The sequence below is a fragment of the Cucumis melo genome, unplaced genomic scaffold (assembly GCF_025177605.1).
Source record: "Cucumis melo cultivar AY unplaced genomic scaffold, USDA_Cmelo_AY_1.0 utg000514l, whole genome shotgun sequence".
Taxonomy (NCBI): Eukaryota; Viridiplantae; Streptophyta; class Magnoliopsida; order Cucurbitales; family Cucurbitaceae; genus Cucumis; species Cucumis melo.
This window is the reverse complement of record NW_026124037.1, coordinates 1-11,377: the sequence shown is the minus strand read 5'-3', so window position 1 is coordinate 11,377 and position 11,377 is coordinate 1. Positions and strand designations below refer to the sequence as shown.

General features: G+C 33.3%; 2 non-coding genes across 2 annotated transcripts; both read left to right on the top strand.

Moving 5' to 3' along the window:
- Positions 1–5,269: 5,269 nt before the first annotated feature.
- TRNAP-UGG (transfer RNA proline (anticodon UGG)) lies at positions 5,270–5,343 on the top strand. The gene has a single exon. It is a non-coding gene; the product is annotated as a tRNA-Pro (tRNA).
- A 162-nt stretch (positions 5,344–5,505) lies between these two features.
- TRNAW-CCA (transfer RNA tryptophan (anticodon CCA)) lies at positions 5,506–5,579 on the top strand. The gene has a single exon. It is a non-coding gene; the product is annotated as a tRNA-Trp (tRNA).
- Positions 5,580–11,377: the final 5,798 nt, after the last annotated feature.

The window sequence follows — 11,377 nt, the reverse complement described above, 5'->3', positions numbered from 1 at the left end:
GGAGAGGAAGACGCATCGTGGGTTGACCTATAGTGCGACTTGTCAGATATATTGGGTCATATGGTATTTCCCCGTTCTCTCCCCCGATCGAGATATCCTCTCTTTCGCCCAAGACGGATTGATTTAATCATCAAAAATTTGGAGCGTGAAGTGCAATTAGATCTATTTTTTGGGGGGTATCCAGATTAATATTATCAATTAGAATAATTTATGGTTTTCTCGGTTGTACTAATAAAATGAAGTATCCAGGCTCCGCTTAGAAAAAACTCAATTTGGAATCTATCTATTCTATGATTACTACTACTTGTATCATATTCGATTTATCAATAGCATTGATAGAAAACTTTTAATCAATCGAGTAATATGAAGTAAATTGAAAAAAAAAAAGAAGTCGTAGCAAAAAGCCATGCTATTGGGGCATTTGTCCTATATGTGCAAATCCAAATCGGGCAGATCTTGACTCGGAGTAGAGCATAAACCTAAAAGAATTGAAGAAGACCATTTTGGAACAAGAAAATGACATCGGAATTGAAATTGAATCTCGATGAAACAATATATCAATGAAAAGTTAGTTCGATAAATTGAAAATTTAATGAATTGTTTTTTTATTTATTGAAATTTATAGTATAGATAAACGACCGCGGGCCAAAGGACAAAACTCATCCATTTTGAAAAAAAAATGGAAGGTAAGAAAAAGCCCCTTCATTAGAAGTTAGAAAGAGTCCTCTAAAGAAGGCTAAAATCTAAACATTGATTCTTTTTTCGCTATTTTTTTTGAACCGTATGCATCAAAAGGTGCCCGTACGGTTCTTAAGGGATACAATTTTATCCTAATCAACCGACTTTATCGAGAAAGATTACTTTTTTTAGGCCAAGAGGTTGATAGTGATATTTCGAATCAACTTATTAGTCTTATGGTATATCTCAGTATGGAGGATGATACCAAAGATCTGTATTTATTTATAAACTCTCCCGGTGGAGGGGTAATAAGCGGATTAGGTATTTATGATACTATGCAATTTGTGCAACCAGATGTACAGACAATATGCATGGGATTAGCCGCTTCAATGGGATCTTTTATTCTAGTCGGAGGAGAAATTACCAAACGTCTAGCATTCCCGCACGCTCGGCGCCAATGAGTTTTTTTTAGACAAAAAGAAAACTATGCCTTCGCCATATAAAATATTAAGTAATAATAGCATGGCACTTTGAATTCGATATGAGAATTTTTTTTTTCTAAACCATTAGGTTATGTATCGAAAGAGTAGTATGAGATAAAAGGCATTTCCGATTGTAGGCTGATTTATCGCGGAGGCCTCTTTCAGCGTCACAAACTTTTTTGTTTTCACGACGGAAGACTCTTAACAATATTTCTGTTATGAAAGACTACGAAATATTTATTTTTAAGAAAAAAAATAAAAAAAAGAAACTTTGGGATTGCTGAATAACAAACGAAATCATAAAGCAACGGAACCATCATAGTATTTTGAAATTACTAAAAAAAAGGAAGGGTGGTTATTGGATCATTTACTGCTCTGGGTCTGCTAGATCCTATATTTTCTATTCCTTCGCTGGAAGGTAAAAATGAATTCCATTGTGGAGCCGTATGCACTGCACAAAGGATGCCTGTACGGTTGTTAATCCTATCTTTTTTTTATTATCTTTGACTCATCATGATAATGATGTAAGATAGAGAAAACCATTTATTAAATCATCAGGGTAATGATCCATCAACCTGCTAGTTCTTTTTATGAGGCACAAACGGTAGAATTTATCCTGGAAGCGAAAGAACTACTGAGGCTGCGCGAAATCCTCACAAGGGTTTATGTACAAAGAACAGGCAAACCCTTATGGGTTATATCCGAAGACATGGAAAGGGATGTTTTTATGTCAGCAACAGAAGCCCAAGCTCATGGAATTGTTGATCTTGTAGCGGTTGAATAACAAATAGCAGGTATTTCACGCAAAAATCCGAAATTTTCGATTTTCTCTTTTTACCGGGGTTAATATATTACTATTAATCATATTAATTATTAATATCGAATATAGAAGTAATTCATAATCATCCGGTTAGGATTGATCTAAACCAACTCATTATGTATACAATTCAACATGCCAACTATTAAACAACTTATTAGAAACACAAGACAGCCAATCAGAAATGTCACCAAATCGCCCGCCCTTCGGGGATGCCCTCAGCGTCGAGGAACATGTACTAGGGTGTATGTGCGACTCGTTTAGACCATGGACCGGGACAAAAGAAAGTACAAAATTTTTCCCGTATCAGTTATAAGTACAGTGAATAGGATAGAATGAATGGAAGAAATCCGTTCACTACCGAAAATAAATAAACAAAGATTTATCGTATCCTTTTATTGTGTATCAAATTTATGGTTTCTATTGGTGCAAATCCAATCATCTCTATTTTCAATTTTAGATGAGAAAGAATTCCCCATTGGTAACAAATGCTTATCCATTAAGCAGAGGAAATCCTATTTAACAGAAGGATTATAGCCTTATTCTTCCAAGAACGGACTAAGAGGGTCAGCTACCCAACCAATCTTCATAATTAAATACCGTTACTGTATAGGTAGATCTCGTTGTGAAAGACCGATTACTAGATAATTCATGGGTAGAGCCAAAGAGGGTGAACTGTACAAGTTAACAATAACATTGATGAAATAAAAGAAGGGAGCTCCGGTGTATAGAGAGGACCTCACCGTTTAAGAAGTAACCATAGAAACGAAGGAACCCACTATTTCTTTATCCATTTCTATTTTTATTTATTTACTCTATTTTTGTTTTTTATACCTAGTAAAAATACTATTTCGTATTTTGGGGTGATTAGAACAAAAAAAGAAATAGTGGTCGGGAAGGTTATAGTAGCAAAAGCCATTGGAATTTTTATTTTATACATTGGAAAAATACGTTTTGTTATTAATAGACTAGGAAAGGAGAAAGGAATAACTGAAAGAAAGGAAATCCATTAGTTATTCATCAAAGTTTCATTTATTCAATGACTAGAATTAAACGAGGATATATAGCTCGGAGACGTAGAACAAAAATTCGTTTATTTGCATCAAGCTTTCGAGGGGCTCATTCAAGACTTACTCGAACTATTACTCAACAGAAAATAAGAGCTTTGGCTTCAGCTTATCGGGATAGAGGTAGGCAAAAAAGAAATTTTCGACAGTTGTGGATCGCTCGAATAAATGCAGTAATTCGATCTAATAAGGTAGACTACAGTTATAGTAGATTCATACACAATCTGTACAAGAGGCAGTTGCTTCTTAATCGTAAAATACTTGCCCAAATCGCGATATTAAATAGAAATTGTCTTTATATGATTTCCAATGAGATCATAAAATACGAAGATTGCAAAGAATCCAGCGGAATGCTTAAAATGGAGTTCTCTGGAGAATGAACTCCGAGAAGGTAGAGTAGAAATTAGTATGATAAAATATGATAAAGTGGTCAAAATGAGCAAATATGTTCAATAAAAAAAAAACGATTTATTCTTCTTCCACTATTCTTTCTTTTTCTTACGACACGACAATCGAATCTAGATTTTCGGATTTTTCGAACAAAGAATCAATCTGCGGTTGAGTTTGGATTAGAATTTTAATTCAATTAAAGAGTAAGCTAAGTCTATTTATTCCTGGTTCTAAGACCAATAGTTCTAGCGGTCGACTCGCTTCTTTCAAATTGTTTCTCATTATTAAGAAAAGGTAACAAAGATAAAATACGAGCTTGTTTTATAGCAATAGTAATTAAGCGTTGCTGTTTTAAGGTCAATCTATTTACCCGTCTAGATAATATTTTTCCTTGTTCACTAATAAATCGACTAATTAAACTCATGTTTCTATAATCAATTCGATCCCCCGATGGAATCGGGGGCAAACGCCTACGAAAAGATCGTTTGGATTTAAGAAAGAGTCGCTTGGATTTATCCATGGTTTTTTTATTCCTTATCCCGAAAATCCTATTTCTTAATTCTAAATCATTTTAGATCCGATCGAAATAGGATTTGGTTTGTTTATATTTAAATCTAAAATATGTCTAATATATGTAATTTTTCATCTTCCTTGGATTGGAAAAGGGTGACACACAGCCGATCGGTTCGATCTATTTCTTTATCTCCCCATGAATCGTATGTTTGTAACACCGGGGACAGAATTTTCTCAATTCCAATCGACTAGGCGTATTGTGTCGATTCTTTTGAGTAATATATCTGGAAATCCCTATTGATTCCTTATTAACACCGTTTCGAACACAACGAGTACATTCCAAAATAACAGTTACTCGGGCATCTTTACCCTTGGCCATGAACCTCCCTTGGATTTTTGATTCACGCAACTCTTCCATTTTCCGATCCAAAATGAAGAAAAAAAGAAAAATTGGTAACTCGAAATAAAATTATGAAAGATTTCGTTACAATCAAATATTAAAATATAGTAATACAATAATTTCTAAATTTAGAATCGCAGTACAGTTTTTCATTTAAGTATTTTGTATGATATTGTTGCCCTAGCCATCACATTTTCATTTTCGTTCTCACTCTTTTATTAATTAAATTTGAACCTGGCGCCGCGTCCGAGTTTGACTGAGGTTGAATCCATTTTGATTCTTTCTAACTTATTCTAAGTCTAAAAACTCTAAAAAAAAGAAGGGGGAAGGGGATTAGTCAAAGATATTTGATTGTTTTTCTAATCTTCTTCACCCCTTCCCAAGTCAATAACTAGAATGAAAAAAACGGGAATACCAACGCATCCGGGAATAAACGATTGATCTCGATTAATAGACCCGCTAAAGCCCCGAACCATATAGTACTTACTACCGGTGCCACGGAGAGATATGTTTTTAGATCTCGCATTGAAAACCCTCCTACTTTATAGTAATTTGTAATACATACTGGTATTACATACCATCAAATGTATATATAGTTAATAACCGCTTGTATTGTCCGCGGAATTCCTAATTCAAATTGAAATGTACAACAGTTCAATTCGGTAGATATTCCCTTTTTTATTAAAAAAAATATGTAGCTTTCCGCCCCACCCCAAATATTCATTTTTCTTTACGGCGGATTTAATATTTATTATTTCATACGTATATAAGTCTTTTTATTATTTTTATTATATTTTATATATGATATGAGACAAAAAAGAAGAAATGGCAAGATAATTTGTGTATACCAATGGAGGAAATAAATAAAAAATGTGGAAAACAAGACAGGGATTCTCTACAATAACACTGTAGACCAATTGAAAGGGATGTAGCGCAGCTTGGTAGCGCGTTTGTTTTGGGTACAAAATGTCACGGGTTCAAATCCTGTCATCCCTACCTATTACTTATCTTCTGAACAGTAACGAGGAATCAATTGAGATCCATAAAAATTGAACATACATATATCGAATCAATCTTTTTTTATTTAATTTTATGATATTCTCTATGATAATATATGTATCGAAGATATATTCGGGTTGCTTTTAGTTTGATAATAAAACGCTCTTAGTTCAGTTCGGTAGAACGCGGGTCTCCAAAACCCGATGTCGTAGGTTCAAATCCTATAGAGCGTGATTCGATTCTTGTTGTTGTTAAATCAAAATGATACTGAAATAATTCAACAGAAATCAAAATTTTACCTCCTATAAAGCAAGTAGGGGGTCAATCAAAAAAAAGAACTGTTAATTAATCAAAGGTCCAACTGATCCCCCCGTCTGTATTGTAAATATGCGGTCACAAATAATCCAGCCAAAGTAATAGGAATTAGACCTAATACGATTCCAAATAGAAAAACTTCAATCATTTCAATTTAGTTGAACGAGGAAAAGGAGAGGTAATATCTATCCTTAAAATATTAATCGGTATTGCCCATGAATCTCAATGACCAAGAATTCGAAATTGAATTGACAAGGTAAAGAACTCTACAATATATAGAATATATTGAATAACACCGAAATCTTTCTTTTTTTTGAATTGTGCATTCAATGAATTTTAATCAAATAAGTCGTATCTTGTTCAGACCGATAAATAGAGCTGAGGTTATAGTTAAAACTGCTAGTAGAAAACCGAAATAACTAGTGATAGTAGGCATGACGAGGCTAAATGAAATACGTTATTTTTATCCATATGTTTATAAAGCACTTCCCTAAGTTTCTATTTTTGAAAGATACGCGGATGGATAAGTAAAAATACTAATTGAAAAAATATATTCAATTGAAAGTTTTTGATTCATCTATTATTATGATTATAGATGATACTAACAAAAATCTTGTGACATAGGTAAGAAATCAATTCATCATCTGTCTCTCTATCCCGCAATTCGGAATCAAGGGATTCATTGAACAACTCTTGAGTTTTCAAAACAAATATTCTTATTATAAAGAATTTATAAACAATAATTTAATATATAAATCTAGTAAATATATAAATCTATTAAATGGATTCTAAATAATTAGAAAGAAAAAAAAAAAAAAAAAAAGAAAAATAATAAATAAACTATGTTGTGTAACTTGATTCCAAAAATGAAATGCTCTTTGAATCGCTGAAGAATGAATGACCTTATAATGCCCTTTATTTATGAAATTGTATTCCCACTAATTAGATTTTATGTAGTGGGTTCATTTCCATAAAATCTTTTTTAAAAAGAAAAAAAGTATCGCACGATCAGATCACTCGAAACTAGGTTCTCCATTTATTCTTATTCTTTCCATATTAAAAACATTCTTCTAATTAGTTGAAGAACGATCGTTTGAGTCTAATATAAAACAATAATGCGTGCATTACGAATATTTATTATTCTTCTATTCGTTGTTCTGTTTCGTTCATCGAATCCTATGTACTACTGTTACTTGTTACTGGACGACTAACCAATTCCTTAAAATAAAAAAAGATTCAAACAAAAATATAACTACAAACACAAAAGAAATATTTCGAGATTTCACGTCTAATTTCATTGAATTTTGGGACTATTAGAATCTGCTTCCTAAATTATTATAAACCAACCAGTCGGATTCACATTTTACCCAATCTTCGCTTTCTAGCCCGAAGCCAATAACCGATAGAATCCTTAATACTACAGACAGGCATTTTCAGAATTTTCTATTGAATGAATGGTATATGATTCTACATCGACAAGCAGCAAGAAAAGAAGAAACAAATTATATTATTTAGTTTTAGTGCTTCATTTTGATACTTATTGTGAAATTGCGTTGCTGCGTCAGAAGAAGGATAGCTATACTGATTCGGTATACTCTAAAAACACCCTCGGTACAATATTGACGATCTTACAAAGATAAAATTTCAGTTAATTTCCATTTACTGATCTCATCTTTTACGGAATCGATCCCCCTTTTGACTGTACAAGAATATGTGGAGCTCGGCATGTCTGGAAGCACAGGAGAACGTTCTTTTGCTGATATTATCACCAGTATTCGATACTGGGTCATTCATAGCATTACTATACCTTCTCTATTCATTGCAGGTTGGTTATTCGTCAGCACGGGTTTAGCTTACGATGTTTTTGGAAGCCCTCGTCCAAATGAGTATTTTACAGAGAGCCGACAAGGAATTCCATTAATAACTGGCCGTTTTGATTCTTTGGAACAACTCGATGAATTTAGTAGATCTTTTTAGGAGGACCAAATGACTATCGATAAAACTTATCCTATTTTTACAGTGCGATGGTTAACTGTTCACGGACTAGCTGTACCTACCGTTTCTTTTTTAGGGTCAATATCAGCAATGCAATTCATCCAACGATAAACCTAATCCGAATTATAGAGCTATGACACAATCAAATCCGAACGAACAAAATGTTGAATTGAATCGTACCAGTCTTTACTGGGGGTTATTACTCATTTTTGTACTTGCTGTTTTATTTTCCAATTATTTCTTCAATTAAATAAAAGAAAATACTAAATAATAGTACGAATTATCTTATCCCATTCGGAAGGATATCATCTCATAATTATCTATGACTGTTTCTGTCTCTAGCACGACCACTTGATGAAATGGGGAGGGAAGTGGGACAAATGGCCGAGACTACTGGAAGGATTCCTCTTTGGATAATCGGTACTGTAACTGGTATTCCTGTGATCGGTTTAGTTGGTATTTTCTTTTATGGTTCATATTCCGGCTTAGGTTCATCTCTGTAATAATCGGATGAACTGAGTTGGAGACATGAAAGCGTAAGAACTCAACAGGATCCCCCTCAAATCAGAAAAAAAGAGGGGGTAGGTCCCGTTGAGCTCTTACTAATTAGAATTAGACTAATTTATTCATATAAATGAAAAAATGGATCTTTCCTATTTTTTCAAAAAACTTCATTTCTTTCTGATTCTGAATTGCTTCAAAAAAAAAATTGATTCAGACCATCTCTTTCGCGATCGTATCGGTCGATACTTTCATTTCAAAGCGAAAAAAAGAAAGAGAGAATCACTCGATTCCCTCTTTCTGGATGATACAATCCCAATATAACAATATTATATTTCTATCGATCAGATATCACAAACCCTTTAAATAGATTAAAATATACTAATAGAATTTTCTATAGTTATTTTAATATAAAATAGAATTGAAAAATTCATTGAATTTGTTCACTACTTATGTAATAAATCGAAAAAAAGGTTCTGATAAACCGGGAAAAATTGAAACTAAGAATAGAGATCTTTGACGAACGGGATCAAGAATAATTCATTAGTTTATTATTTCGACACCAGAACAAGAAAAGGAATTTTTCTGGTATCGAATACTAGAAAGATGCATAATTCCTTCTAGAATCCTTTGTTCCCTTCATTTTTTTTCTATTCTCCATTTACTTATCTTATTTTTAATATCTACTCTATTTTTATTCTATTAGAATAAAAATAGACACATTCAATGACATTTCAATCTGGCACCAGTGACATAATAATCATAATAATACCGCTCCTATTTGTATTGTAAAAAAACAAAGAAATAAAGAAGAGGTAAAATAGTCTTCCTGACAATATAATATCCATACTATGACTAGTAATGCGGTACAAGTAATTACCGAAATAGGGTCGAAAAAGAATAAAAAAAAAAACAAGGGAAAAAGTTTTTCATAATTTTTTGATCATACATAATTAAATTATAGAATTGCCAACAAGAATTTGGTTTTTTTTTACGAACTTTATTTGATAAATCCCCAGATTTAGAAATTCATTTCGGACAATTGAACCTTCTCAAACTGTTTCTTTTTAAGAACTAAAAAGATTTGTGCCAAAATAACAGATGCAAAAAAGAACAAAAGGCCTTGGACACGTAATGGATCTTGAAGGACGATTTCCGCATCTCCTGACCAAATCCTCCCACATTAGGATTACTCGTTAATGGTTGATCAAGTTTGATGGATTCGCCCTCTGAAACAAGAAGTTCTGGTCCTGGAGGGATAATATCAACCACTTGACGCCCATTCGCTGCATCCACTATGGTTATTTCATATCCTCCTTTTTCTTTTCGTATTATTTTGCTTACTATCCCTGCTGCTGTAGCATTATAAACATTATTATTACTCTTACTCCCGTCGGGATAAATCTGACCCCTTCCCCTGTTCCCGCCTACGTATATGGGATATTTTAAGAAGTGAACATCTTTCTTAGTCGCAGGGTCCGGGGAAAGAATAGGAAAGGTGATTTCACTATATTTCTGACCAGGAACAGGACCTATCACAAGAATATTTTTTTTAGTGGGACGATAGCTCTGAAAAGAAAGATTGCCCATCTTTTCTTTAATCTCGGGAGAAATACGATCGGGGGGGGGCTAATTCAAACCCCTCGGGTAAAATAAGAACAGCCCCCACATTCAAACCACCCTTTTTTACCATTCGCAAGAACTTGTTTCAGTTGCATATCATAAGGAATTCGAACAACTGCTTCAAATACAGTATCAGGAAGTACCGCTTGTGGAACCTCGATATCCACGGGCTTATTAGCTAAATGGCAGTTGGCGCAGACAATACGGCCGGTTGCTTCTCGTGGATTTTCATAACCCTGTTGTGCAAAAATGGGATATGCATTTGAAACGGGTGCCCAAGTTATTATATATATCATGAGTGATACGGAAATAGATCGAGTAATCTCTTCCTTTATCGAAGAAAAGGTATTTCTAGTTTGCATGGTCCAATCATTGAGCCCAAAAATTTCTACAATAAAATTAGGTAGGTCCCTAGTATAGTTCCCTATCCATGATTCTGCTATTTACTGAAATAAAGTTACTCGAATATAGGAGGCATCCTTCGCGATGGGTAGAAGGAATAAGTACAATTTTGAATGTTTTACTTATGTACAAAGTAACAAACATTATATTTTTCAGTCATTCATTGAATGATAAATCACTACAAGTGAGGGAGATACACGATTTAAATAACGGAAGATCCAATATTTTAAAATTGTGTCAAGAATGACTGGAAAAGTGGAAACAAGACCGGATATAATTTGATCGTTATGAGAAAATCCAAAATCTTTGTAGACAGAACCAATCATTAGTTCCCAACCATGGGGTGAATGAAATCCTATACATAAATCAGTTAATAAAAGAATAGAAAAAGCTTTTATTGTGTCGCTTAAGTTATATAGGAACTCTTGAACCCAAGAGTTAAGAATAACAAGTTCTTCATTACCAAGAATAGAATAACCACTTAGAATAACGAAACAGATTATATTTGTCGAGAAGTGCAAAATCATATGGATACGATCCTCATTGTGCATCTTGATCAATTGGATCGTTTCTTTGTAGATTCCGATACGAAGCTTTTGTAGATGTGTTTCTGGGTATTCCTTTAGCATTTCGTCCAAGAGAAAGAGTTCCTCTAATTCTAGAACTTTTTTTATAATACTCTTTTCTTGAATATCATTCAAAAAAATTTCGGATTGACCAGTATTCCACCAATTAGTAACCCAAGATTCTAGGCTTTTATTAAATGAAAGAGAGATCCACCAGGGCAAAAATACTATAGATGCAAGATATAGAAGGGGAATGAATGCTTTCTTTTTTTTCCATTTTTTCGTCTTTTATTTTTTAATGAACTCACTTCATTCGTTAACTCTCTACACTACTAATATTTATATCAAACATAAGTTCTATTACAAGTCATATGCATACTATTATGAATCCATTCCCTGTTTTTTAGTTTTTGATTTGTGATTTATTAGTTAATCCTTGAATTTCGAAATAATACAGAAAGAAAATAACAAAGAATCCACTTTTTTTTGTTACTGTGCAGTTGATTTACATACGGATCAAAATTTCGGACAAAGAAAGTTTTGCTGTTCCGTATACGTCTGCTTTGGGTCAAATGAGCATTCTGAAGAAATTCCAGTTAAGTTATTATACTATTACTATGGTCTATAAA